A 15,301-nucleotide genomic window follows, 5' to 3' on the forward strand; every position below is an offset into this window, starting at 1 on the left:
CCATGTATATACAGATAGCGGTGTAATTATTTCCATGTTTATATAGAGAGCGGTGTAGATATTTCCATGTATGTACACATGGCTGTGTAGATATTTCCATGTTTATACAGATGGCGGTGTAGATATTTCCATGTTTATACAGATAACTTTGTAAGTATTTCCATGTTTATACAGATGGCGGTGTAGATATTTCGATGTTTATAGAGATAGCAGTGGAGATATTTCCATGTTTATAGAGATAGCGGTGTAGATATTTCCACGTTTATACTGATCGCGGTGTAGTTATTTCCATGTTAATAGAGATAGCGGTGTGGATATTTCCATGTTTATACAGATAGGGGTGTAGATATTTCCATGTTTATAGAGATGGCATTGTAGATATTTCCATGTTTATGCAGATCACGGTGTAGATATTTCCTTGTTTATGCAAATAGCGGTGTAGTTATTTCCATGTTTATACAGATAGCGGTGTAGATATTTCCTTGTTTATACAAATAGCAGTGTAGATATTTCCATGTTTATAAAGATCACGGTGTAGGTATTTCCTTGCTTATACAAATAGCGGTGTAGTTATTTCCATGTTTATACAGATAGCCGTGTAGATATTTGCATGTATATACAGATGGCTGTGTAGATATTTCCATGTTTATACAGATGGCTGTGTAGATATTTCCATGTTTATACAGATGACTTGTAGGTATTTCCATGTTTATACAGATGGCGGTGTAGTTATTTACATGTTTATAGAGATAGCTGTGTAGATATTTCCATGTTTCTACAGATAGCGGTGTAGTTATTTCCGTGTTTATACAGATCGCGGTGTAGATAATTCCATGTTTATGCAGATCGCGGTGTAGATATTTCCATGTTTCTACAGATAGCGGTGTAGATATTTCCATGTTTATGCAGATCGCGGTGTAGATATTTCCATGCTTATGCAGATCGCGGTGTAGATATTTTCATCTTTATACAGATAGCGGTGTAGATATTTCCATGTTTTTACAGATATTGGTGAAGGTATTTCCATGTTTACACAGATTGCAGTGTAGATATTTCCATCTTTCTACAGATGGCATCGTAGATATTTCCGTGTTTATACAGATGGCGGTGTAGATATTTCCATGTTTATAAAGATGGTGGTGTAGATATTACCATGTTTATACAGGTATCGGTGTAGAAATTTCCAGGTTTATACAGATATCGGTGTAGATATTTCCAGGTTTATACAGATGGCGGTGTAGATATTTCCATGTTTATAGAGATGGCAGTGTAGATATTTCCATGTTTATACAGATATCGGTGTAAATATTTCCATGTTTATACAGATCACGGTGTAGATATTTCCATGTTTATAGAGATAGCGGTGTATATATTTCCATGTTTATACAGATAGCGGTGTAGATATTTCCATGTTTATACAGACCACGTAGATATTTCCATGTTTATTCAGATAGCAGTGCAGATATTTCCATCTTTGTACAGATGGCGGTGTTGATATTTCCATCTATACACAGATGACTGTGTAGACATTTCCATGTTTATACAGATGGTGGCGCAGATATTTCTATGGATATGTAGATGGCGGTGTAGATATTTCCATGTATATACAGATAGTGGTGTAGTTATTTCCATGTTTATATAGAGAGCAGTGTAGATATTTCCATGTATGTACACATGGCTGTGTAGATATTTCCATGTTTATACAGATGGCGGTGAAGATATTTCCATGTTTATACAGATAACTTTGTAAGTATTTCCATGTTTTTACAGATGGCGGTGTAGATATTTCGATGTTTATAGAGATAGCAGTGGAGATATTTCCATGTTTATAGAGATAGCGGTGTAGGTATTTCCACGTTTATACTGATCGCGGTGTAGTTATTTCCATGTTTATAGAGATAGCGGTGTGGATATTTCCATGTTTATACAGATAGGGGTGCAGATATTTCCAGGTTTATAGAGATGGCGTGGAAGATATTTCCATGTTTATATAGATCACGGTGTAGTTATTTCCTTGTTTATGCAAATAGCGGTGTAGTTATTTCCATGTTTATACTGATAGCGGTGTAGATATTTCCTTGTTTATACAAATAGCAGTGTAGATATTTCCATGTTTATACAGATCACGGTGTAGGTATTTCCTTGTTTATACAAATAGCGGTGTAGTTATTTCCATGTTTATACAGATAGCGTTGTAGATATTTCCATGTATATACAGATGGCTGTGTAGATATTTCCATGTTTATACAGATGGCTGTGTAGATATTTCCATGTTTATACAGATGCCTTGTAGGTATTTCCATGTTTACACAGTTGGCGGTGTAGATATTTCCATGTTTACAGAGATAGCTGTGTTGATATTTCCATGTTTCTACAGATAGCGGTGTAGATATTTCCATGTTTATGCAGATCACGGTGTAGATATTTCCATGCTTATGCAGATCGCAGTGTAGATATTTCCATCTTTATACAGATAGTGGTGTAGATATTTCCATGTTTATGCAGATCACGGTGTAGATATTTCCATCTTTCTACAGATGGCATTGTAGATATTTCCATGTTTATACAGATGGCGGTGTAGATATTTCCATGTTTATATAGATGGTGGTGTAGATATTACCATGTTTATACAGATAGCGGTGTAGATATTTCCAGGTTTATACAGATAGCGGTGTAGATATTTCCATGTTTATACAGATAGCGGTGTAGATATTTCCATGTTTATAGAGATGGCGGTGTAGATATTTCCATGTTTATACAGATATCGGTGTAAATATTTCCATGTTTATACAGATCACGGTGTAGTTATTTCCATGTTTATAGAGATAGCGGTGTATATATTTCCATGTTTATTCAGATAGCGGTATAGATATTTCCATGTTTATACAGACCACGGTGTAGATATTTCCATGCTTATACAGATAGCGGTGCAGATATTTCCATGTTTGTACAGATTGCGGTGTTGATATTTCCATCTATACACAGATGACCGTGTAGATATTTCCATGTTTATACAGATAACTTTGTAAGTATTTCCATGTTTTTACAGATGGCGGTGTAGATATTTCGATGTTTATACAGATAGCAGTGGAGATATTTCCATGTTTATAGAGATAGCGGTGTAGATATTTCCACGTTTATACTGATCGCGGTGTAGTTATTTCCATGTTTATAGAGATAGCGGTGTGGATATTTCCATGTTTATACAGATACGGGTGTAGATATTTCCATGTTTATAGAGATGGCATTGTAGATATTTCCATGTTTATGCAGATCACGGTGTAGATATTTCCTTGTTTATGCAAATAGCGGTGTAGTTATTTCCATGTTTATACAGATAGCGGTGTAGATATTTCCTTGTTTATACAAATAGCAGTGTAGATATTTCCATGTTTATACAGATCACGGTGTAGGTATTTCCTTGTTTATACAAATAGCGGTGTAGTTATTTCCATGTTTATACAGATAGCGGTGTAGATATTTGCATGTATATACACATGGCTGTGTAGATATTTCCATGTTTATACAGATGGCTGCGTAGATATTTCCATGTTTATACAGATGACTTGTAGGTATTTCCATGTTTACACAGATGGCGGTGTAGATATTTCCATGTTTATAGAGATAGCTGTGTAGATATTTCCATGTTTCTACAGATAGCGGTGTAGTTATTTCCGTGTTTATACAGATCGCGGTGTAGATAATTCCATCTTTATGCAGATCGCGGTGTAGATATTTCCATGTTTCTACAGATAGCGGTGTAGATATTTCCAGGTTTAGACAGATAGCGGTGTAGATATTTCCGTGTTTATACAGATGGCGGTGTAGATATTTCCATGTTTATAGAGATGGCGTTGTAGATATTTCCATGTTTATACAGATATCGTTGTAAATATTTCCATGTTTATACAGATCACGGTGTAGATATTTCCATGTTTATAGAGATAGCGGTGTATATATTTCCATGTTTATACAGATAGCGGTGTAGGTATTTCCATGTTTATACAGACCACGGTGTACATATTTCCATGTTTATACAGATAGCGGTGCAGATATTTCCATGTATGTACAGACGGCTGTGTTGATATTTCCATCTATACACAGTTGACCGTGTAGATATTTCCATGTATATACAGATGGCGGCACAGATATTTCTATGGATATGTAGATGGAGGTGTAGATATTTCCATGTATATACAGATAGCGGTGTAGTTATTTCTATGTTTATATAGAGAGCGGTGTAGATATTTCCATGTATGTACACATGGCTTTGTAGATATTTCCATGTTTATACAGATGGCGGTGTAGATATTTCCATGTTTATACAGATGGCGGTGTAGATACTTCCATGTTTATAAAGATAATTTTGTAAGTATTTCCATGTTTATACAGATGGCTTTGTAGATATTTCGATGTTTATAGAGATAGCAGTGGAGATATTTCCATGTTTATAGAGATAGCGGTGTAGATATTTCCACGTTTATACTGATTGCGGTGTAGTTTTTTCCATGTTTATAGGGATAGCAGTGTGGATATTTCCATGTTTATACAGATAGTTGTGTAGATATTTCCATGTTTATAGAGATGGCATTGTAGATATTTCCATGTTTATACAGATCACGGTGTAGATATTTCCCTGTTTATGCAAATAGCGGTGTAGTTATTTCCATGTTTATACAGATAGCGGTGTAGATATTTCCTTGTTTATACAAATAGCAGTGTAGATATTTCCATGTTTATACACATCACGGTGTAGATATTTCCTTGTTTATACAAATAGCGGTGTAGTTTTTCCATGTTTATACAGATAGAGGTGTAGATATTTCCATGTATATACAGATGGCTGTGTAGATATTTCCATGTTTATACAGATGGCTGTGTAGATATTTCCATGTTTATACAGATGACTTGTAGGTAATTCCATGTTTATACAGATGGCGGTGTAGATATTTCCATGTTTATAGAGATAGCTGTGTAGATGTTTCCATGTTTCTACAGATAGCGGTGTAGTTATTTCCATGTTTATACAGATCGCGGTGTAGATATTTCCATGTTTATGCAGATCACGGTGTAGATATTTCCATGTTTCTACAGATAGCGGTGTAGATATTTGCATGTTTATGCAGATCGCGGTGTAGATATTTCCATGCTTATGCAGATCGCGGTGTAGATATTTCCATCTTTATACAGATAGCGGTGTAGATATTTCCATGTTTTTACAGAGATTGGTGTAGGTATTTCCATGTTTACACAGATTGCAGTGTAGGTATTTCCATCTTTCAACAGATGGCATTGTAGATATTTCAGTGTTTATACAGATGGCGGTGTAGATATTTCCATGTTTATATAGATGGTGGGGTAGATATTACCATGTTTATACAGATAGCGGTGTAGATATTTCCAGGTTTATACAGACAGCGGTGTAGATATTTCCAGGTTTATACAGATGGCGGTGTAGATATCTCCATGTTTATAGAGATGGCGGTGTAGATATTTCCATGTTTATACACATATCAGTGTAAATATTTCCATGTTTATACAGATCGCGGTGTAGATATTTCCATGTTTATAGAGATGGCGTGGAAGATATTTCCATGTTTATACAGATCACGGTGTAGTTATTTCCTTGTTTATGCAAATAGCGGTGTAGTTATTTCCATGTTTATACTGATAGCGGTGTAGATATTTCCTTGTTTATACAAATAGCAGTGTAGATATTTCCATGTTTATACAGATCACGGTGTAGGTATTTCCTTGTTTATACAAATAGCGGTGTAGTTATTTCCATGTTTATACAGATAGCGTTGTAGATATTTCCATGTATATACAGATGGCTGTGTAGACATTTCCATGTTTATACAGATGGCTGTGTAGATATTTCCATGTTTATACAGATGCCTTGTAGGTATTTCCATGTTTATACAGTTGGCGGTGTAGATATTTCCATGTTTACAGAGATAGCTGTGTTGATATTTCCATGTTTCTACAGATAGCGGTGTAGATATTTCCATGTTTATGCAGATCACGGTGTAGATATTTCCATGCTTATGCAGATCGCAGTGTAGATATTTCCATCTTTATACAGATAGTGGTGTAGATATTTCCATGTTTATGCAGATCACGGTGTAGATATTTCCATCTTTCTACAGATGGCATTGTAGATATTTCCATGTTTATACAGATGGCGGTGTAGATATTTCCATGTTTATATACATGGTGGTGTAGATATTACCATGTTTATACAGATAGCGGTGTAGATATTTCCAGGTTTATACAGATAGCGGTGTAGATATTTCCATGTTTATAGAGATGGCGGTGTAGATATTTCCATGTTTATACTGATATCGGTGTAAATATTTCCATGTTTATACAGATCACGGTGTAGTTATTTCCATGTTTATAGAGATAGCGGTGTATATATTTCCATGTTTATTCAGATAGCGGTATAGATATTTCCATGTTTATACAGACCACGGTGTAGATATTTCCATGCTTATACAGATAGCGGTGCAGATATTTCCATGTTTGTACAGATTGCGGTGTTGATATTTCCATCTATACACAGATGACCGTGTAGATATTTCCATGTTTATACAGATAACTTTGTAAGTATTTCCATGTTTTTACAGATGGCGGTGTAGATATTTCGATGTTTATACAGATAGCAGTGGAGATATTTCCATGTTTATAGAGATAGCGGTGTAGATATTTCCACGTTTATACTGATCGCGGTGTAGTTATTTCCATGTTTATAGAGATAGCGGTGTGGATATTTCCATGTTTATACAGATACGGGTGTAGATATTTCCATGTTTATAGAGATGGCATTGTAGATATTTCCATGTTTATGCAGATCACGGTGTAGATATTTCCTTGTTTATGCAAATAGCGGTGTAGTTATTTCCATGTTTATATAGATAGCGGTGTAGATATTTCCTTGTTTATACAAATAGCAGTGTAGATATTTCCATGTTTATACAGATCACGGTGTAGGTATTTCCTTGTTTATACAAATAGCGGTGTAGTTATTTCCATGTTTATACAGATAGCGGTGTAGATATTTGCATGTATATACACATGGCTGTGTAGATATTTCCATGTTTATACAGATGGCTGCGTAGATATTTCCATGTTTATACAGATGACTTGTAGGTATTTCCATGTTTACACAGATGGCGGTGTAGATATTTCCATGTTTATAGAGATAGCTGTGTAGATATTTCCATGTTTCTACAGATAGCGGTGTAGTTATTTCCGTGTTTATACAGATCGCGGTGTAGATAATTCCATCTTTATGCAGATCGCGGTGTAGATATTTCCATGTTTCTACAGATAGCGGTGTAGATATTTCCAGGTTTAGACAGATAGCGGTGTAGATATTTCCGTGTTTATACAGATGGCGGTGTAGATATTTCCATGTTTATAGAGATGGCGTTGTAGATATTTCCATGTTTATACAGATATCGTTGTAAATATTTCCATGTTTATACAGATCACGGTGTAGATATTTCCATGTTTATAGAGATAGCGGTGTATATATTTCCATGTTTATACAGATAGCGGTGTAGATATTTCCATGTTTATACAGACCCCGGTGTAGATATTTCCATGTTTATACAGATAGCGGTGCAGATATTTCCATGTTTGTACAGATGGCTGTGTTGATATTTCCATCTATACACAGTTGACCGTGTAGATATTTCCATGTATATACAGATGGCGGCACAGATATTTCTATGGATATGTAGATGGCGGTGTAGATATTTCCATGTATATACAGATAGCGGTGTAGTTATTTCTATGTTTATATAGAGAGCGGTGTAGATATTTCCATATATGTACACATGGCTTTGTAGATATTTCCATGTTTATACAGATGGCGGTGTAGATATTTCCATGTTTATACAGATGGCGGTGTAGATATTTCCATGTTTATACAGATAATTTTGTAAGTATTTCCATGTTTATACAGATGGCTTTGTAGAAATTTCGATGTTTATAGAGATAGCAGTGGAGATATTTCCATGTTTATAGAGATAGCGGTGTAGATATTTCCACGTTTATACTGATTGCGGTGTAGTTTTTTCCATGTTTATAGGGATAGCAGTGTGGATATTTCCATGTTTATACAGATAGTTGTGTAGATATTTCCATGTTTATAGAGATGGCATTGTAGATATTTCCATGTTTATACAGATCACGGTGTAGATATTTCCCTGTTTATGCAAATAGCGGTGTAGTTATTTCCATGTTTATACAGATAGCGGTGTAGATATTTCCTTGTTTATACAAATAGCAGTGTAGATATTTCCATGTTTATACACATCACGGTGTAGATATTTCCTTGTTTATACAAATAGCGGTGTAGTTTTTCCATGTTTTTTCAGATAGAGGTGTAGATATTTCCATGTATATACAGATGGCTGTGTAGATATTTCCATGTTTATACAGATGGCTGTGTAGATATTTCCATGTTTATACAGATGACTTGTAGGTAATTCCATGTTTATACAGATGGCGGTGTAGATATTTCCATGTTTATAGAGATAGCTGTGTAGATGTTTCCATGTTTCTACAGATAGCGGTGTAGTTATTTCCATGTTTATACAGATCGCGGTGTAGATATTTCCATGTTTATGCAGATCACGGTGTAGATATTTCCATGTTTCTACAGATAGCGGTGTAGATATTTCCATGTTTATGCAGATCGCTGTGTAGATATTTCCATGCTTATGCAGATCGCGGTGTAGATATTTCCATCTTTATACAGATAGCGGTGTAGTTATTTCCATGCTTATGCAGATCGCGGTGTAGATATTTCCATCTTTATACAGATAGCGGTGTAGATATTTCCATGTTTTTACAGAGATTGGTGTAGGTATTTCCATGTTTACACAGATTGCAGTGTAGGTATTTCCATCTTTCAACAGATGGCATTGTAGATATTTCCGTGTTTATACAGATGGCGGTGTAGATATTTCCATGTTTATATAGATGGTGGGGTAGATATTACCATGTTTATACAGACAGCGGTGTAGATATTTCCAGGTTTATACAGATGGCGGTGTAGATATCTCCATGTTTATAGAGATGGCGGTGTAGATATTTCCATGTTTATACACATATCAGTGTAAATATTTCCATGTTCATACAGATCGCGGTGTAGATATTTCCATGTTTATAGAGATGGCGTGGAAGATATTTCCATGTTTATACAGATCACGGTGTAGTTATTTCCTTGTTTATGCAAATAGCGGTGTAGTTATTTCCATGTTTATACTGATAGCGGTGTAGATATTTCCTTGTTTATACAAATAGCAGTGTAGATATTTCCATGTTTATACAGATCACGGTGTAGGTATTTCCTTGTTTATACAAATAGCGGTGTAGTTATTTCCATGTTTATACAGATAGCGTTGTAGATATTTCCATGTATATACAGATGGCTGTGTAGATATTTCCATGTTTATACAGATGGCTGTGTAGATATTTCCGTGTTTATACAGATGGCGGTGTAGATATTTCCATGTTTATATAGATGGTGGGGTAGATATTACCATGTTTATACAGACAGCGGTGTAGATATTTCCAGGTTTATACAGATGGCGGTGTAGATATCTCCATGTTTATAGAGATGGCGGTGTAGATATTTCCATGTTTATACACATATCAGTGTAAATATTTCCATGTTTATACAGATCGCGGTGTAGATATTTCCATGTTTATAGAGATGGCGTGGAAGATATTTCCATGTTTATACAGATCACGGTGTAGTTATTTCCTTGTTTATGCAAATAGCGGTGTAGTTATTTCCATGTTTATACTGATAGCGGTGTAGATATTTCCTTGTTTATACAAATAGCAGTGTAGATATTTCCATGTTTATACAGATCACGGTGTAGGTATTTCCTTGTTTATACAAATAGCGGTGTAGTTATTTCCATGTTTATACAGATAGCGTTGTAGATATTTCCATGTATATACAGATGGCTGTGTAGATATTTCCATGTTTATACAGATGGCTGTGTAGATATTTCCATGTTTATACAGATGCCTTGTAGGTATTTCCATGTTTATACAGTTGGCGGTGTAGATATTTCCATGTTTACAGAGATAGCTGTGTTGATATTTCCATGTTTCTACAGATAGCGGTGTAGACATTTCCATGTTTATGCAGATCACGGTGTAGATATTTCCATGCTTATGCAGATCGCAGTGTAGATATTTCCATCTTTATACAGATAGTGGTGTAGATATTTCCATGTTTATGCAGATCACGGTGTAGATATTTCCATCTTTCTACAGATGGCATTGTAGATATTTCCATGTTTATACAGATGGCGGTGTAGATATTTCCATGTTTATATAGATGGTGGTGTAGATATTACCATGTTTATACAGATAGCGGTGTAGATATTTCCATGTTTATACAGATAGCGGTGTAGATATTTCCATGTTTATAGAGATGGCGGTGTAGATATTTCCATGTTTATACAGATATCGGTGTAAATATTTCCATGTTTATACAGATCACGGTGTAGTTATTTCCATGTTTATAGAGATAGCGGTGTATATATTTCCATGTTTATTCAGATAGCGGTATAGATATTTCCATGTTTATACAGACCACGGTGTAGATATTTCCATGCTTATACAGATAGCGGTGCAGATATTTCCATGTTTGTACAGATTGCGGTGTTGATATTTCCATCTATACACAGATGACCGTGTAGATATTTCCATGTTTATACAGATAACTTTGTAAGTATTTCCATGTTTTTACAGATGGCGGTGTAGATATTTCGATGTTTATACAGATAGCAGTGGAGATATTTCCATGTTTATAGAGATAGCGGTGTAGATATTTCCACGTTTATACTGATCGCGGTGTAGTTATTTCCATGTTTATAGAGATAGCGGTGTGGATATTTCCATGTTTATACAGATACGGGTGTAGATATTTCCATGTTTATAGAGATGGCATTGTAGATATTTCCATGTTTATGCAGATCACGGTGTAGATATTTCCTTGTTTATGCAAATAGCGGTGTAGTTATTTCCATGTTTATACAGATAGCGGTGTAGATATTTCCTTGTTTATACAAATAGCAGTGTAGATATTTCCATGTTTATACAGATCACGGTGTAGGTATTTCCTTGTTTATACAAATAGCGGTGTAGTTATTTCCATGTTTATACAGATAGCGGTGTAGATATTTGCATGTATATACGCATGGCTGTGTAGATATTTCCATGTTTATACAGATGGCTGCGTAGATATTTCCATGTTTATACAGATGACTTGTAGGTATTTCCATGTTTACACAGATGGCGGTGTAGATATTTCCATGTTTATAGAGATAGCTGTGTAGATATTTCCATGTTTCTACAGATAGCGGTGTAGTTATTTCCGTGTTTATACAGATCGCGGTGTAGATAATTCCATCTTTATGCAGATCGCGGTGTAGATATTTCCATGTTTCTACAGATAGCGGTGTAGATATTTCCAGGTTTAGACAGATAGCGGTGTAGATATTTCCGTGTTTATACAGATGGCGGTGTAGATATTTCCATGTTTATACAGATGGCGTTGTAGATATTTCCATGTTTATACAGATATCGTTGTAAATATTTCCATGTTTATACAGATCACGGTGTAGATATTTCCATGTTTATAGAGATAGCGGTGTATATATTTCCATGTTTATACAGATAGCGGTGTAGATATTTCCATGTTTATACAGACCACGGTGTAGATATTTCCATGTTTATACAGATAGCGGTGCAGATATTTCCATGTTTGTACAGATGGCTGTGTTGATATTTCCATCTATACACAGTTGACCGTGTAGATATTTCCATGTATATACAGATGGCGGCACAGATATTTCTATGGATATGTAGATGGCGGTGTAGATATTTCCATGTATATACAGATAGCGGTGTAGTTATTTCTATGTTTATATAGAGAGCGGTGTAGATATTTCCATGTATGTACACATGGCTTTGTAGATATTTCCATGTTTATACAGATGGCGGTGTAGATATTTCCATGTTTATACAGATGGCGGTGTAGATATTTCCATGTTTATACAGATAATTTTGTAAGTATTTCCATGTTTATACAGATGGCTTTGTAGATATTTCGATGTTTATAGAGATAGCAGTGGAGATATTTCCATGTTTATAGAGATAGCGGTGTAGATATTTCCACGTTTATACTGATTGCGGTGTAGTTTTTTCCATGTTTATAGGGATAGCAGTGTGGATATTTCCATGTTTATACAGATAGTTGTGTAGATATTTCCATGTTTATAGAGATGGCATTGTAGATATTTCCATGTTTATACAGATCACGGTGTAGATATTTCCCTGTTTATGCAAATAGCGGTGTAGTTATTTCCATGTTTATACAGATAGCGGTGTAGATATTTCCTTGTTTATACAAATAGCAGTGTAGATATTTCCATGTTTATACACATCACGGTGTAGATATTTCCTTGTTTATACAAATAGCGGTGTAGTTTTTCCATGTTTATTCAGATAGAGGTGTAGATATTTCCATGTATATACAGATGGCTGTGTAGATATTTCCATGTTTATACAGATGGCTGTGTAGATATTTCCATGTTTATACAGATGACTTGTAGGTAATTCCATGTTTATACAGATGGCGGTGTAGATATTTCCATGTTTATAGAGATAGCTGTGTAGATGTTTCCATGTTTCTACAGATAGCGGTGTAGTTATTTCCATGTTTATACAGATCGCGGTGTAGATATTTCCATGTTTATGCAGATCACGGTGTAGATATTTCCATGTTTCTACAGATAGCGGTGTAGATATTTCCATGTTTATGCAGATCGCTGTGTAGATATTTCCATGCTTATGCAGATCGCGGTGTAGATATTTCCATCTTTATACAGATAGCGGTGTAGTTATTTCCATGCTTATGCAGATCGCGGTGTAGATATTTCCATCTTTATACAGATAGCGGTGTAGATATTTCCATGTTTTTACAGAGATTGGTGTAGGTATTTCCATGTTTACACAGATTGCAGTGTAGGTATTTCCATCTTTCAACAGATGGCATTGTAGATATTTCCGTGTTTATACAGATGGCGGTGTAGATATTTCCATGTTTATATAGATGGTGGGGTAGATATTACCATGTTTATACAGACAGCGGTGTAGATATTTCCAGGTTTATACAGATGGCGGTGTAGATATCTCCATGTTTATAGAGATGGCGGTGTAGATATTTCCATGTTTATACACATATCAGTGTAAATATTTCCATGTTTATACAGATCGCGGTGTAGATATTTCCATGTTTATAGAGATGGCGTGGAAGATATTTCCATGTTTATACAGATCACGGTGTAGTTATTTCCTTGTTTATGCAAATAGCGGTGTAGTTATTTCCATGTTTATACTGATAGCGGTGTAGATATTTCCTTGTTTATACAAATAGCAGTGTAGATATTTCCATGTTTATACAGATCACGGTGTAGGTATTTCCTTGTTTATACAAATAGCGGTGTAGTTATTTCCATGTTTATACAGATAGCGTTGTAGATATTTCCATGTATATACAGATGGCTGTGTAGATATTTCCATGTTTATACAGATGGCTGTGTAGATATTTCCATGTTTATACAGATGCCTTGTAGGTATTTCCATGTTTATACAGTTGGCGGTGTAGATATTTCCATGTTTACAGAGATAGCTGTGTTGATATTTCCATGTTTCTACAGATAGCGGTGTAGACATTTCCATGTTTATGCAGATCACGGTGTAGATATTTCCATGCTTATGCAGATCGCAGTGTAGATATTTCCATCTTTATACAGATAGTGGTGTAGATATTTCCATGTTTATGCAGATCACGGTGTAGATATTTCCATCTTTCTACAGATGGCATTGTAGATATTTCCATGTTTATACAGATGGCGGTGTAGATATTTCCATGTTTATATAGATGGTGGTGTAGATATTACCATGTTTATACAGATAGCGGTGTAGATATTTCCATGTTTATACAGATAGCGGTGTAGATATTTCCATGTTTATAGAGATGGCGGTGTAGATATTTCCATGTTTATACAGATATCGGTGTAAATATTTCCATGTTTATACAGATCACGGTGTAGTTATTTCCATGTTTATAGAGATAGCGGTGTATATATTTCCATGTTTATTCAGATAGCGGTATAGATATTTCCATGTTTATACAGACCACGGTGTAGATATTTCCATGCTTATACAGATAGCGGTGCAGATATTTCCATGTTTGTACAGATTGCGGTGTTGATATTTCCATCTATACACAGATGACCGTGTAGATATTTCCATGTTTATACAGATAACTTTGTAAGTATTTCCATGTTTTTACAGATGGCGGTGTAGATATTTCGATGTTTATACAGATAGCAGTGGAGATATTTCCATGTTTATAGAGATAGCGGTGTAGATATTTCCACGTTTATACTGATCGCGGTGTAGTTATTTCCATGTTTATAGAGATAGCGGTGTGGATATTTCCATGTTTATACAGATACGGGTGTAGATATTTCCATGTTTATAGAGATGGCATTGTAGATATTTCCATGTTTATGCAGATCACGGTGTAGATATTTCCTTGTTTATGCAAATAGCGGTGTAGTTATTTCCATGTTTATACAGATAGCGGTGTAGATATTTCCTTGTTTATACAAATAGCAGTGTAGATATTTCCATGTTTATACAGATCACGGTGTAGGTATTTCCTTGTTTATACAAATAGCGGTGTAGTTATTTCCATGTTTATACAGATAGCGGTGTAGATATTTGCATGTATATACGCATGGCTGTGTAGATATTTCCATGTTTATACAGATGGCTGCGTAGATATTTCCATGTTTATACAGATGACTTGTAGGTATTTCCATGTTTACACAGATGGCGGTGTAGATATTTCCATGTTTATAGAGATAGCTGTGTAGATATTTCCATGTTTCTACAGATAGCGGTGTAGTTATTTCCGTGTTTATACAGATCGCGGTGTAGATAATTCCATCTTTATGCAGATCGCGGTGTAGATATTTCCATGTTTCTACAGATAGCGGTGTAGATATTTCCAGGTTTAGACAGATAGCGGTGTAGATATTTCCGTGTTTATACAGATGGCGGTGTAGATATTTCCATGTTTATACAGATGGCGTTGTAGATATTTCCATGTTTATACAGATATCGTTGTAAATATTTCCATGTTTATACAGATCACGGTGTAGATATTTCCATGTTTATAGAGATAGCGGTG

This window comes from Pan troglodytes, chromosome 23, assembly GCF_028858775.2.
Source record: "Pan troglodytes isolate AG18354 chromosome 23, NHGRI_mPanTro3-v2.0_pri, whole genome shotgun sequence".
NCBI lineage: Eukaryota > Metazoa > Chordata > Mammalia > Primates > Hominidae > Pan > Pan troglodytes.